A 15,430-nucleotide genomic window follows, 5' to 3' on the forward strand; every position below is an offset into this window, starting at 1 on the left:
GCAACACGGACATCCATTAAGCTCGAATAGTTGTATCAAGGCGCCGTCATGACTTTTTTCAGTGTTCATCGCATGCACCACTACCTAAGGGCATGTAGCTCGTTTATGTTGCTTCTGAACCTGATTCTGCCGTAGCCTATTGTACTGATGAAGTGAATTTTATCGCGTCATTGTCAATTTTCCGAAAAATGCTTGAATTTTGAAGTGCAAGGAAAAAAATGGATTGCTGATCAAGGAATTAAACTGTTAAAAAAAAGTGACGGACATGTTTCAAACGTACATTTTACAATAGTGGAATGCTAATCCAACTACGGGCGTGGTAAAATTAGCATTTTAAAATTGTAAAATGTACATTGAAGTAAGTCTACAACGTTTTTTAACTACAAAATTGTTAAATCAGCGATTACATTTTTCTGCGTTTATTACAACATTGCCGGTCCTCAACACTGCAAACAATTAGGTATCTATGCATAACATGTAGAGTTACCCTTAGCCTATTTTGAGAAGTCGCTCTCTGATTGGTTGTTCCCCCCTTTAGGAAGCATACTTTTGACATTTAAGTGCAAAATTTTCAAAGAAAAATCGGAATTCTGAACAAAAAGATGACAATTTTCCTTTCGCCAAAATGATATGCGATTGGAAATCTACAATATCTTTAAGAACAGAAGATTTCTGAAACAGTGCTGCCATACACGTACACTTATTTTCCCATTCTCATTTTGCTCTAACATTAGAGAAGCAGGAAGTAGCATGCACTTGCACTTTTTTAAAGATTAATTGGAGTAACTACAGACAGTCCGTAGTTGAGAATTCCTGAAGATAGATCATGCCCACAAACTTGGGGGTCGTATCCATTTTTCAGCCCACCTCATAAATTTACTGGAGGTATTTCGGCAAACGTCCACCGCGAGTTCAATTGCAAACACGACGAAGCTCACAGTCCAGCCTGTAACAAGACCTAAGAATGCTGGTTGCAAGTTTTGCATCATCAAAGGTTTGGCTTCGGAGTTTTCCTGAACCTCCAGAGTGACAGTGCTTATGTCATTTTCTATCTTTACGCCTCTTACAGCCGGAGCGTTCATTAAACAGCCAACAATGCCGGATTCCACAAGAGCATTAACTCTCTTCAAAAAGAGGTTCATCCAGATGGTGGAGGTTTTGAGGAAACGCAATGTCAGGAGGTAGGTCATAAGACATTCTTTGACTAAATGAAATTCAGTACTGCCCGCGGTGTATTCCCCTCTTAGCAGGAAATTTCCCTGAAAATCTTGGCGCAAAGAAGAAACAGCAACTTCAATCGCATCCGACGCCATAATTGATTGCATATTTGATTTAATTTCTTTTGCCTCTCTTAAAAAGGAATCAGTCCTTTCATCTTGATCGTTAGAAAGCTGCGACCCCACGGTCAGATTATTACCGTACTGTTCCCAATTATTTTCGAAGTGTTCTGACCAGACAAAATAAAACTTGTAACTCTCACTTAATTTATTTCGTAAAGCAGCATAATCTTGGAGGAGTCCCATCGATTGGTTTAAGTCACGGGTTTGAATGAGCAAATTTGAATTACTTAAATCTTCTAAGCTATCGATATCAGGGTACCTTACAAACATTGATAGCAGCTCTGTCATTTTGCTTTGATACAATGTGACGATGATCAGCACAAAGAAGGATGTAATTGTAAAAATGATCTTTCCGGTTACGAATGTTCCGAGGAGGAGTCTGGACGGACATCCAACAAGGAAGTATGAATACAAGATGAAAAACACCGAGGTGTTCTGAAAAGCCCGTTGAACTTCCTCCGAGTAGAGTTGTCTGAAGAGTGTCCATTGAGAGTAATGAAACGCGTAAAACACAAAGTAGAGAGCCAAAACTCCTACGGTTGTGGCCAACCAGACTGATACTGAAAAGCATTTGAACGGTAGAAGATATTGGGGTACGAAATTACTGCGTGGAGTGGCGAAACAGTGGGAACAAGATTGAACCGCCGCAGAAAAGTCGAATTTCGTGAAGTCTGTTTCGCCTGTGGAAATTCCATCGCGGAAGATAAGCAAGTCTATATTGTACATCAAGTACATCTTGTATTCATCGTCGCCAATATTTTCAGCTTCAAAATGCCGTCCAATTTCGATCACTTCATAATCTACTTCAATTTTCAGTGTGTCAACGACTTCGTAAATGACGTTGCTTAACCCTGTAATCAACTTGTCGCTGTCAAGAGACATCTCAGTCTTGTGGACAAACCCAATTGTGAACTTGCGTCCATATGAGTGCCTTGGAAGAATAGGAGTGGAATTATTTCCATCAGTCGTATCCGTCTGCAGGATCAAATCTAAAAACGGATCGTAATTGAAGCATCTGTATTCTATACAAATTACCGTACGTAGACCTCTGAAAAAGCGCCAAAAGAATTTGAAGGAGAACACTAAATTGCGCTCATCGATGTTTCCTTGATCTATAGTCATGCTATCTGTCTTCCCAGCACCCTTAGGAAGCATGAAAACGATGTAGTTGAGAGAATTCCAAACATTGTTTGGAGTAAGACCGGCGGTCAACTCTAATGTAGGATCGCTTGGAACTGAATCTCCAGCAAGTTCCGAGGAGCTAGTTTGCCACTCAAAATCACAAGTTGCGTTCGTATCGATCATCTTAGTGTTGCCTTCAACGCCTCTAACGCAATATCTGTTTAATTTTCCGAATGATGAAATATTGTTGGTAATTTGATTCTGGTGGATCCCATCAAAGTTGGGAGCCGACTGTGAGACGGAGTCTAAAATCAAACTCAGAATTTCATCCAAATCGTTGAGGAGGAAAATAAAGTTCTTAGGTTGATATCCGATCACAGAGTGTTTTAACCAATGATGTTGGGTAATGTGAATTGTGCTGATGCCAGTCTCGTGTAAGCTCCGAATAAAAGAGTGTATCGGGAAGTCGATATTCAGACTCAGAACATAAAATAACTTTCTCTTTGATAAGTCGACCATTATCTTGCACACGTTCAGGGCCGGTAAGAATTTCAACTCCGTCTCCTTACCGTGATGCAACCCAAATACTTTGTTTTTGCCACCACCCCATACAGTGAGTACGCAAAGGAGTACGCTAAGGTTCATTTTTACGAAACTCAAGTTTCACATGCTTTTGGCATCCCTAAGACCTTCAAACAGTAAATTTAAGGTAGCATCCGTGAATGATGACGGAGAGAGCGTCCAGCCAAACGGTGGGTAGAGAGCATCCATGAAGAGATGGAGAGATACCAGCTTCGGGAGGATCTCCACCATGACAGATTCCTGTAGAGAGTAGGCGTCGCAGAGCGCCCTAGCGCGCCGTAAGAGCGGCTGATACATACACATCCGTGAATGATGGCTGTGGCTGTTTTTTTAATTTAGATCATTATTATTATTATCGGCTTGAAGGATTTGTCATAAGGTCTTACCGAGCGGTTCCAAAGCTGAACCATCATAATCTTTGGATACTCTCTCCAGGATGTTGAAAACTTTCCATTTCCATTTACTGTTTCCGACCCTTAACTAAGTAGGAATTATGAAACATTAAAGGGAAAAGAAAAAAATGGGAGATAATAAAATAATTATTTTCATGTTACTCACAGATAATATACTCCATCAACATTGAGGAACAGAGTTCTACATGTCATATTGTCTATAACCGATGAGGTTGGAAATTGCAAGCACTCGCCAAAAATTTCAAACTAATCGTGTACAACTAGATCGTCTAAGCAGAAAACGACGCGTGGCACATTTGACCTTGTTAAAAATTATCTGAGTTAAAAAAACAACCTCTCATCAACGAATTCTTAACAACTAACAACGTAAACTTAGGATGATTCTTTTCAAAGCACTACCCTCCACTCTTGCTCCCTTATTTTCCCCTCCAACCTCTTAGGTAACTATCTATTCGTTAGTCCTGACCTGATTTTTTCCTTGATTTGTTCTCCATGACTCATTGGGCTTTGCCTCGAGGATTTTACTGTAGACTTTACTCAAGGTTCCTGTGACCGATATACCTCTGTTGTTGTCGCGATTTTGTTTACTACCCTCCTTATGACTAGCAGTAATTCAAGAATCCTTCCACTTCTTTGGAATTCCGAAAGCATGTAAACAGCCTTAGGTCTTGATTATGCCCATAAACTTGAAGGTCTTATTAATTTTTCAACGCGCCTCACTAATTTGCTGGAGGTCGTTGGGCAAACGTCGATAGCGAGTTCCATCGCAAAAGTGACGGCACTCAGAATCCAGCCAATAACAAGACTCAAGAATGCCGGTTGCAAGTTTTGCATCTGCAAAGGCTTAGCTTCGGTGTCGTCCTGACCTTCAAGAATGATAAGGTTTATGGTATTTTCCCTCATTACTTGCACAGGGTCGCCCATTAAGCTTGCGGCAATGCCAGTTTCTATAAAGGCATTGATTCTCTTCAAAAAGAGGTCCTTACGGATGGAGGTTTTAAGGAGACGAAATGTCACGAGATAGGTGAGGAGACATTCCTTGACCATGTGAAATTCGGTCGTTTTCCCATCAAAGGGTCCCTTCACCTGAAAGTTTCCCGGAAAATCTCGGCGCAAAGAAGTAGCGGTAACTTCAATTGCTTCCTCCTCCATGATTAAGTCCATCTTCAATTTTATCTCATTTGTTTTTCTGAAAAAAGTATCAATCGGCAAATTGCTAGTCCGATTTATATTTTCCTGCATGTAAATATCTGCCAACCAATCGCAATAAAACGTGTAACTCTCACTTAATTTATTTTTTAGAGCTCGATGATCATGGAGGAGTCCCATCGATTGGTTCAAGTTTCGCGTTTGAATGGGAAAATCTGAACTACCTAAATCCTCTAAACTATCAATGTCAGGGTACCTTATAAACATTGATAGCAGCTCTGTCATTTTGCTTTGATACAATGTGACGATGATCAGCACAAAGAAGGATGTAATTGTAAAAATGATCTTTCCGGTTACGAATGTTCCGAGGAGGAGTCTGGACGGACATCCAACAAGGAAGTATGAATACAAGATGAAAAACACCGAGGTGTTCTGAAAAGCCCGTTGAACTTCCTCCGAGTAGAGTTGTCTGAAGAGTGTCCATTGAGAGTAATGAAACGCGTAAAACACAAAATAGAGAGCCAAAACTCCTACGGTTGTGGCCAACCAGACTGATACTGAAAAGCATTTGAACGGCAGAAGATATTGGGGTACGAAATTACTGTGTGGAGTGGCAAAACAGTGGGAACAAGATTGAACCGCCGCAGAAAAGTCGAATTTCGTGAAGTCTGTTTCGCCTGTGGAAATTCCATCGCGGAAGATAAGCAAGTCTATATCGTACATCAAGACCAATTTATAATAAGATTCATCAGGACCCACAAAGTCGAGCACAGAACTGCCCCCGATATCGACCAATTCAATATCTACTTGATTTTCCAGTGTAGATGTGACCTCAGATATGATATTACTTAATGCAGATATCGGGTTGTTAGCATGAAGAGGTATCTCAGACTTGTGAACAAACCCAACCGAGAACCGGCGCCCATGTGTGTGACTTGGAACAATGGGAATAGAATAATTTTCATCAGTAATGTCCACCTGCAAGATTAATTCTAAAAATGGGTCATATTTAAAGCATCTGTACTCCACGCAAATTACTGCGCGTAGACCTCTGAAAAAGCGCCAAAAGAATTTGAAGGAGAACAATAAATTGCGCTCATCGATGTTTTCTTGAGCTTCAGTCACGCCATCCCCTTTCCCAGCACCCTTAGGAAGCATGAAAACGATGTAGTTGAGAGAATTCCAAACATGGTTTGGCGTAAGACCAGCCGTCAACTCTAAGGTAGGATCGCTTGGAACTGAATCTCCAGCGAGCTCCGAGGAGCTAATCTGCCACTCAAAATCACAAGTTTCATTCATATTGACCATCTTAGCATTAGTGACCTCTTCAACGCCCCTGACGCAGTAGCGATTCAGTTTTTTCAAGGAGGGAATACTGCTGGTAATTTGATTCCGGCGGATTCCATCGAAGTTGAGAGTCGACTGTGAGACGGAGTCTAAAATCAAATTCAGAATTTCATCCAAATCGTTAAGGAGGAAAATAAAGTTTTTAGGTTGATATCCTATCACAGAGTGTTTTAACCAATGATGTTGGGTAATGTGAATTGTGCTGATGCCGGTCTCATGTAAGCTCCGTATAAAAGAGTGAACTGGGAAGTCTATATTCAGACTCAGAACGTAAAATAAATCTTGCTTTGACAACGTAATCAGTATCTTGCACGCGTTTAAAGCAGGTAAGACCGTGGTCCCTGTTCTATCATTTTGAGGGTGATGGAACGCTTCGCTTTTACCAACAATCCGTACGAATAGTACGTAAAAGAGCACTTGGAACTTCATTCTGATGCAGTTAAAGCTGTAGGTACCTGCTTCGGACAATCTTTAGCCCTCTAAACGGAGATTTCAAGCTCTAATCTGTTAGTCTAGGATGGGAGTATCTGTAACATTTTTTGGGCATAAACATTATTTTCATTCCCAGCGGGGCGATTATTGAAACTGATAGACAAAGCTATAGAGAAAGATGACATAGGAAGTATAAAGCAATTCTATTGGTTTAAATGGGTGGTTCTCATCGACTAAGGGGGAAAATGATAGACTAACTGTCGGGTTTCTCGTGGGTTGCCGTTACTTAGTCGATTACCTATCTCCTTTGTCCATTGCAACAACCCGTTTCCACCAATAGGATCCCTCCAAATCCCTTTTGTCGTCTTTGTCTATCGCTTTATCTATCAGTTTCAATAATCGGTCCGCTGGAAGGGATTGTTTTAAGGGCGGACCTTGAACTCGTAGAGCTGAATCATTCTGATCGGCAAATATCCTTCGTATGATTCTCGAAAACTTGGGAATGCCCCGCGGGCCATAGAAAGCTTCCGGGAAATTTCACCTCCTTTCTGTCTAGTCCCAATGATTGCCTTTAATGTATGTACCAATCGGCAACTTGAAGTTAACAATCCTTAAATAATTATTTAGCCACTCACTCTGGAAAAATAAGTTTCATTCATTTAGGTGCTTAAGTCGTAGTTCTGAGGTTAAAGTAATCGTATTAATTCTCGTGAAAGTGAAACAACGAAGAAAAGCATTGTGAATGGTGCTCCATTTTTTAATCCAAGCAATATCTCGTGTGGTACCATTTTTATGATCGTTGATACTGTTTTATTCTTTAAATTTCCTCTATTCTTTTAGACCCTTGATCGGGTAAGGATGGTAAAAAATTGAGTGAAAACGGAGGAAAACAGTGCTGAACAAACTAATTATCTTTTTAAGTACTCACAGGTATGTTGAATTGAAACCAGCCGAAACTTGTCTCTTTTCTGTAGCCGAAAATAATAGAATGCTAAAGCTCTCATTTAAATATTTTAACTGAAGGTATGCAACTAGATTTTCCAAACAGGAACATCCTCGTGAGGCTCTTGACCTACTGGACAATTTATAAGGTAGACTTTTTTTTTTTTTTTTTTTTTTTTTTCTGCTGGTTTAATGGCTTCGTGTCTATTGCACCTTCAGCCAACTTTAGACATTGTTTTAGTGTCCGTAGACATCAGGCTCCATGCTCCAGGCTTTTCTAATTTTCAGGGATTAGGGCCGAGGAGAATCTGTTTCAGCAGATCTACTCGTCAATTCCGTGAAAATTAGACGCCACCACCGGGATTCGAACCCGGGACCTATTGACCTAGAGTCAGACGCGCTGACCACTAGGCCAACCTGGCCGGCTAAGGTAGACTTACAACTTCAACAACTGTCCCGTTGCCCCACAACGTAACGATGTCAACACTGTTAACCGAACAGTTATCCCTTCAACCTGCATTTTAAGAGGCGTTTTAATTTCCAAAAATCCCAATGGATATGTCTAGATGAAATATTCGATGGGAAGATAGAGCTCTGAATAAGCCAAGACTGCAGGCACATGATCAATTTTGATTGGTACAGAAAGTCTCTAAGCACCGCACACCAAAAATATGTCTTACGGAGCAAATAATCGGTCTAACAGGAAAGTCAGAGAACATCCTTAAAACATAGGAAGATTTATCGAGCGAAAAGCCTCCTCAAATAAGACCATATGGCATTGGGATGGAAGAAACAAATGGACTGCATTTTGCAATTTGGAATTATAAATTTTGGCTCTTCTGGAAAAACCTTTATGTGCACAGGGACACTAATGGCACATACGTTGTTTTTAAACCGGGCTAGAATTTATAGTTCCAAATTGCAAAATGTGGTCCAAATGATGCAAGTTACCTCAGAAAACATAAATTATATTAGTAGCAAGGCTCAAACGTTGATACGAAACCTGAGCGATAATTCAATTACCCTAAATCAAAGCACAGGCATAGCTAAGTGGCTGTGACAATCGTGACATGTGACAAAGTTGCTCATGATCTGCTACTAAAGTGCTGAGGAAATAAAAAGGACCCGAAAAAACGAAAGAAAAAAGAAAAAAAAAAAAGATAAAGGAAGAAAAAGAAAACCCAGAGAGCTAAATATTGAGAGACCAATGCAGAGAAGGGAATGTAGAACAATGAAGCAGCGAATGCAGACGACACGCGAGTTGAACACGTTTACAACTGGAAAACAATTACATGTATTTCCTAAAATTACGGCTTTTAATCGGCTTTTAACCTCTAACCGACAGATCTCTGGTTTGGTCCGACATTTTCAATTATTTTTCTTTACGCTGAAACGTCCTAACTGCAATTTCAGTGAAAAATCAATGCCTTTGCAGTTCCCGGCGCATGACGCTCGATTCATTTAAGATCTGGGGAAAGGGAGGCGAAAAGGTGGTTTCAAAAGTCTATCATGTGGTTGGCTGTATCTTTTTGATGCGACAAACCTATTACATACTAGCATCAGAACTGTGGAGTTGCAAGGCCTGACATACTTTTACTACAAGGTAATATTTGTGGACAAAGCAAGGTATAAATGCTCAAATATGGATTGCATTTAGCAAAATTGAACCAGCGCGATGACAGTGTTTTCAAAATCGTGCAACTTCTTCTTTTCTTTCAATAATACCTATTATATCGTCACCTTCCAGGCAAAGTATCACAAGCGCCATGCGACGTTTAAAAATTTCCACCGCCATTTTATTTCTTTACTGAGAAATTGTTGGTTGAATCTGTTTGGAAAATTCACTAAATTTTATCGGCAGCACAAAGAAAATTCAGTGAAATTTTTGGACAGCTTTGTTGAACAATTTCTCTGTAAAAAAATAAAATGGCGGCGGAAATTTGTAAACGTCGCATGGCGCTTGTGATACTTTGCCTGGAAGGTGACAATATGTACAGTATTAAAATTTGCCTGATTATTTTCCTTTAAAATTAATAGTTTTTGGTAGGAAACAAAATGGTTTTGCTATTCTAAGATATTTTGTGGATAGTTATGAAGAAGCAGCATTTTTATAACACGGTAATCGCGCTGATTCCTTCTCGCTGAATGCGATCCATATACTACTATTTCTGTACGGAGAATATTTTTTAGTCAATCTCAAAAATTATTAGCAAAAAAACTGGGTGCGTAAAGCTTAATGCTTCCTTCGAGTCAATTCCGTTTTCCTTGAATTATTTTGCTGTGAAAAACTGCTCCGAACGCGAGGGCAATGTGACGCGAAGCACTTTTTCGAAGAATATCGACAGTTACTCTTCCTTTCCCTCGCTTTTTAATTAAAAAAGTCTCTCTGTGATTCAGAAATGAATTATGAGACGGAAATGGTCAAGGAGAATCTTCAGAATACTTGAAAAAATATTAATAAAAGTTAAGAGAGATTTCCCTCCGATGAGTATGCAGCTGAGTTATTAGCACTTGAACAGGAACATATCGGTTAAAGTTCAATGGAATTCCTTCTTGATGAGAATGCTCTTTGAAGACTTAGGCCAGGACAATTGGGATGTTAGCTCTTAGAAAGTCCAAAACAGAACAACTTTTCCGACACCAATGCCTAAAAGCAGTCTGAGTGGAGTGAGGAGATAAATATATTTTTCGTAAACTTTTTTGTAACTTGTCTTCCCTGCTTGCAGACTTTATTATTCCCGAAATAAATCTCGCAATTGCGTTGCAACAACATTCCCTGTGTATTTTCAGAAGCATCACATCACTCTGTTCCCTTCCATGAACCTGTCTTTAATCGCGATTTAGATAAAAAACCGAACACAACTTAACAAAAACATGCATCATATTTCTTCAGTACGTCGCAAACATCCATGTAGTTTTTCGGCTTTAATATGTTTTTCTGGGAATCACAGAGTTATTTGGTTGCCTCTTTTGTAAACCTTAATCGATTCAACTTATCGATAAGGAATCATTGCTTCCCTTATGTACGGTTCAGTTGCGCTAATCACAGAATCTTTTTTTGATAGTTTAGCTCATACATTAACGAAAATGAATACAATCGGTCCAGACGTGGAATGTCTACGTCCAGGATCAACGGAGTTCTCGTTCATCAAAAACTACGACTTATGAGTGCATGTCTTCTACAATGTGTAGTTTTCTACAATAATGATTTCATTCTTTTCATGGTTTCTCCCTACCACAGTACCTATATAGGGAGAGTACGGACATGTCGGTAATATTGAGGTTAGATCATGGAGCTTTTAGGGTTTGTTTCGTAGACTACACTGAAAAAAAAATCTCGGTGTATTTACTAAGAAAAGGGTAAAATTACCAAGAATTCAGGGTTCTATTTGATCCCAGTTTTTTCTTGGTAAAATTACCATTAATGGAATCGGTAATTTTACCGAGAAATCTCGGTAAAATTATTGAGCTTTCTCGGCAATTTTACTGGACCTTGGTAAAAACGCCAATATTTTTTATCGATTGTGGTAGAATTACCGAGAAGAAATGGCAAAGTTACCGGGAATTGATTACTAATAAAATTGGTATTCTTACCTGAAAAAAACAGTAAAAATACCGGTTTTTAGGTAAGCTTACCAGTCTGTCTCGGTAAAATTACCAATAATTGATAAAAAGTGAGAGATGATAAAGGTACCAACGGACCTTGGTAAAAACCCCGAGAATTTTTTTTTTTAGTGTAGGATTAACCTAGTAGCTTGGGAAGCATGGGCGTAGCTAGGGGGGTCCTGGGGGGGGAAATACGGGATCCTCCATTCCTCACCCCCCCCCCCCCGCTCTCTTCACCACGAGAGGTGGTCCCATGCCCCCCCCCCCCCCCCCAGAGAAATTTCCTAGCTACGCCCCTGTTGGGAAGTTCCCCTTGTGAGACTAGATGATACATTGGCTTGTTGAGGCTAATCATGTGCGTTTGAAAATATGTTTCAGCTTATGGACGAGTGCGGTGTCCTGCGGGGATGAACGGGAGCGCGGTGTGCAACTGCACGTCGGCGTCGGGCGAGGCGTCGGCGTCGCGTCGCGGGCGGGTGGGAGGGCGGCTCGACGCTGCTCCTCCTCCAGACGGCCTTCTTCGGCTCCATCGTGGCCCTCACCGTCCTCGGCAACCTCCTCATCATCCTGGCCATCGTCCCCAGCTCCCAGCTCCGCTCGCCCACCCACGCCCTCATCGCCAACCTCGCCGTCGCTGACCTCCTCCTCGGGGTCACCGTCCTACCCTTCTCCGCCGCCAGGGAGATCTACGCAGGTCAGTTTATTATCATCCGTATGTCTTGCAGGTCTTTACACGTTATGCTTTGCTGATGACCAAGTACTTATCGCCCAAGATCAGGATGATGCTGAGTACATGACTCGAAAGTTGGTGGCTGAGTATCGGAAATGGGGCCTCGAGGTGAATGTCACCAAAACCGAGAAGTTGACCGTTGGCGGGAATCAGCAAAGTATAGAATTAGAGGATGGGCGGCAAATTGGAAGCTGCGATATTTACAAATATTTAGGAGTGTTTCTAACCCAGGATGGAAGATAGGACCAGGCCATCAAGAAGAGGAATATGCAGGGTAGGAGGGCAATCGCTATGTTAAATGGAGTCCTTTGGGACCAAAGGATCTTCAAAGAGAACAAAAGAAGGATCTACAACGCGATTGTCAAGAGCATAGTAACCTACGGGTGTGAAGTATGGCCGATGAAACAGCGGACCCGGGAGGTTTTAGAGACAACAGAGATGGACTTCTCGCGTAGATCCGCTGGTATTTCCAGAAAGGATCGCGTCAGGAATGAGACGGTACGGGAAATCATGGATGCCAAGCAGACCATCGTGCATGACATTATGACTAAACAACTCATTTGGTATGGTCATGTCCAGAGAATGGCAGGAGACAGGTTGCCGAAGAAGGTCCTTGACTGGGTTCCTCCTGGGAGAAGACGCGGAGGGCGCCCAATGAAAGGTTGGAGGGAAGGGATTGAAGCGGAAATGTTAAGGTGCTCAATCCCCCAAGATTTGTGGTTTGAAAGAGAGCAGTGGAGGTTAGGAGTCGTAGAGCGCGAGGGAGTGCTGTAAAGCGACTTATATGTATGTATGTCTTCAGAAGCGGATCTAGCAGTTTGGCAACACCGAATTTCCTCCATTTTAACCTATGCTGTATAATCGATTCTTGTCGGAGCACCTGGCCCCCCCCCCAAAAAAAAAAATCGATACATTTCGATAGTTTAAATGGAGGAAATCGGGTGTTGCCAAATTGCTGGATCCGCCAATGCATGTCTTGAACGTAGTCAGAAATCTCCAGAAGCGGATCCAGCAATTTGGCAACACCGGATTCCCCTCATTTACAGCTATGCTAAGTAATCGATTCTTGTCGGAGCACCTGGCCCTGGCCTCTCCGAGAATGGAGAGGTTGCATGTGTGAGGGATTTGCGATTTGACTGTTGATTTCAAAGTAAAAGTTCGCGAGAAACACGATGGTGCCACTGGTTTTCTCTGAAATCAACCCCCAAGCTCAAAAAAGCTCTCAAGTTGAGGCCAAAATAGATGGGATATCCCAAGCTACCCTGAGAGTCCACCTCTACATCAAGACAAACTCTCCATGCAAAGATAGGGAGCAAATACATTAGCAGGGTTGCCGTGTTTTCAATTTTGGAGTCCCCAAATAAAGTGGCAGCCCTGTCAATGTATTTGCTCCCTATCTTTGCATGGGGAGTTTGTCTTGATGTAGAGGAGTACTCCCAGGATAGCGTGGGATATCCCCGGCCATTTTGGCCTCAAATTGAGAGCTTTTTTTGAGCTTGGGAGTCGATTTCAGAGAAAACCAGTATGGCACCATTGTGTTTCTCGCAAACTTGTACGTAAGAATTAACAGTCAAATCGAAAATTCTTCACAGATGCAACATCTCCATTGAAAAATTTCCGTAGGTTTGAATGGAGTAAGGACATGTTGCTAATATGCGGGATCCCTCCGATGGAAATCTCCGGCAATGGAGCTCTTAATTACTTAGGAACTTCTTATTGGCGCGTGCTTGTAGTACATGAAATTCGCTGGCTTAATTGCGTTTTTCCTTAGCACGGTAGCTCCTTAGAACGGTAGCACTACCGTGCTAACGAAAAATGTCATACGAGCATTCGAATGTTGCCAAATTGCCTCTCAGAGAATACAAATTTCTGAAGACAGTTATGCATATTTTTCCTTACACTTTACAGAAACTTTCGATCAAATCAGTAACAAAATTCTTCAAAAAATGGGAGTACAAAAGTTTACAAATATTCCGAAAAATTCGAGATTTCCCGAAGGAGATTTGGCAACGTTTGAAGGCTCATGTGGCGTTCCTCCGTAGTACGGCAGTACAGGGGGCTCGTGGAATGATAATAACAGTTGCGTTGCGTGCTTTGCGATATATCGATTGTTTTGTCTTTTAAACCTATGGAAAAGGATGATAAACAGGGCGCTCGCAGCGAAAACCTTAATAATCAATTCTTTACCATATGTTTAAATGGAATAACAATCGATACATCGCAATTCACGCCACGTCACTGAATGATAGTGGGGATTTCGTCGCTCCTCCGCGTATCTGAATCTCCGCGTGAGCCCTGTTTTATATGTAAAGCCATGCTTCCTGGGGCTCATGCGAGAATCGCGATACGCCCTTATACGCGCGAGGAGGGACGATTTATGGTGCATAAAAGGGAATAACGGGACTCGAGGATGAGCATCCCCGCCGAACACCTCTCAGGACTCTGATCTTAAGTCTCGGGGACGTTTAAGCACCCACCCCGGGTTGCCATCCCCAGCCCCAAAACACCGAGCCAAGTGTCGCACTAAAAAAAAAAAAAACACTCAACTCTTAGAGGAATCCAATGTAGATCCGTTGTTTTTGATAAGCATCCCCCACGTCCGGAAGCGAGTCGTTCCAGCAATGGATCTCAAAGTTGCCAGGTTGTGCCATTCAACTGAAATATTCTACATCGGTTTAAATGGGGGAACACTGCCGTGCTGAGAAAAATCGCCGTATGAACCTTTAGACGTTGCTGGATCTCCTAAAAGCGAATTTACTGGAAAAATTGTCATTTTTTTTAGATAATTTTGTTCGCAATTTAATCCAAAACATCTGAAAATGTCACGGAAAAATGAACCGCGTTAAACAGAAAGGAACCAAGCCACATCAGCTATTGCCAAATTTAATTGGGCAATATAATTTTTTACATGAAAACGGTTGTGCGGATTTTCGTGCAAATTTCAGTGAAAATTCTCCATGGTACGAAGCAAATTCCTTTAAATTTTCAAAGAAATCAACGAACGCTCTCTCGTAAAAAAAATAATTGCCCAGTTAAACTTGGCAATTGCTCATGTGGCTTGGTTCCTTTCTCCTAAACTCGGTCCAAATATGCATAACTTTCCTAAGAAATTCATGTTTTACCCGGAGAAATTAGGCAACTCTCGAATGTTCATACGGCGTTCTTCCTTAGCACGGCATAATAGTGCTAAAATTTCAGCACGATCTGGCAGCAATGACGGATCTCCAGTCATCTTTTCCCTCGGCTCATGAATAATTTCCCGCTTTAATTTCAAATCAAACGCCCGGCCGATTCTTCTCGCGTCCGGACGTGCGGTCCCCGCTCGATACGTCGCCCCCCTGACGTATATCAATTTTCACTTGAGCCCTGGAACGGAAGGTATCATTAAGACTGTAGGGTTCATCACTGAATGTGGTTATGCAATTACGTCAAAAAAGCGACGGATAAGTGCGTGCTCTCATCACGTCTCAAACGTTTTGAGGTGTTTTTAGTCGACCCGTGAGGGATTCCAAGGGATGAGTCCCATCGAATTTAACGGACCTACCGCCGTTTTTAAGGGATTTGAGTTATGGGCACGGAAACTTTCGGGAGCAGCTCCTTATAGCACACCAACACTGAAAAAACAGTATAGTAGATTTTACCATAATCGACACAGTGATCCGAGTATGGTAATAAAAACCAGACTCTTTGGTAGCATTTACCATATCATAGTAAGTGTCACTAGAGTTCTGGCGAATACCACTATAATTCTGGTTATTTCCACTAAA

The 15,430-nt window shown here is 41.6% G+C and overlaps 1 protein-coding gene across 3 annotated transcripts in view; it reads left to right on the forward strand.

Moving 5' to 3' along the window:
* LOC109033396 (alpha-1A adrenergic receptor) overlaps positions 1–15,430 on the forward strand; it is a 232,187-nt gene that overhangs the window by 37,608 nt on the left and 179,149 nt on the right. For all 3 annotated transcript variants that reach the window (XM_072305496.1, XM_072305495.1, XM_019045990.2), the window contains one exon: positions 11,312–11,627. The gene's annotated coding sequence lies outside the window, so the exon portion shown is untranslated. The remainder of the gene's footprint in view (positions 1–11,311; positions 11,628–15,430) is intronic.

This window comes from Bemisia tabaci, chromosome 10 (genome assembly GCF_918797505.1).
Source record: "Bemisia tabaci chromosome 10, PGI_BMITA_v3".
Taxonomy (NCBI): domain Eukaryota; kingdom Metazoa; phylum Arthropoda; class Insecta; order Hemiptera; family Aleyrodidae; genus Bemisia; species Bemisia tabaci.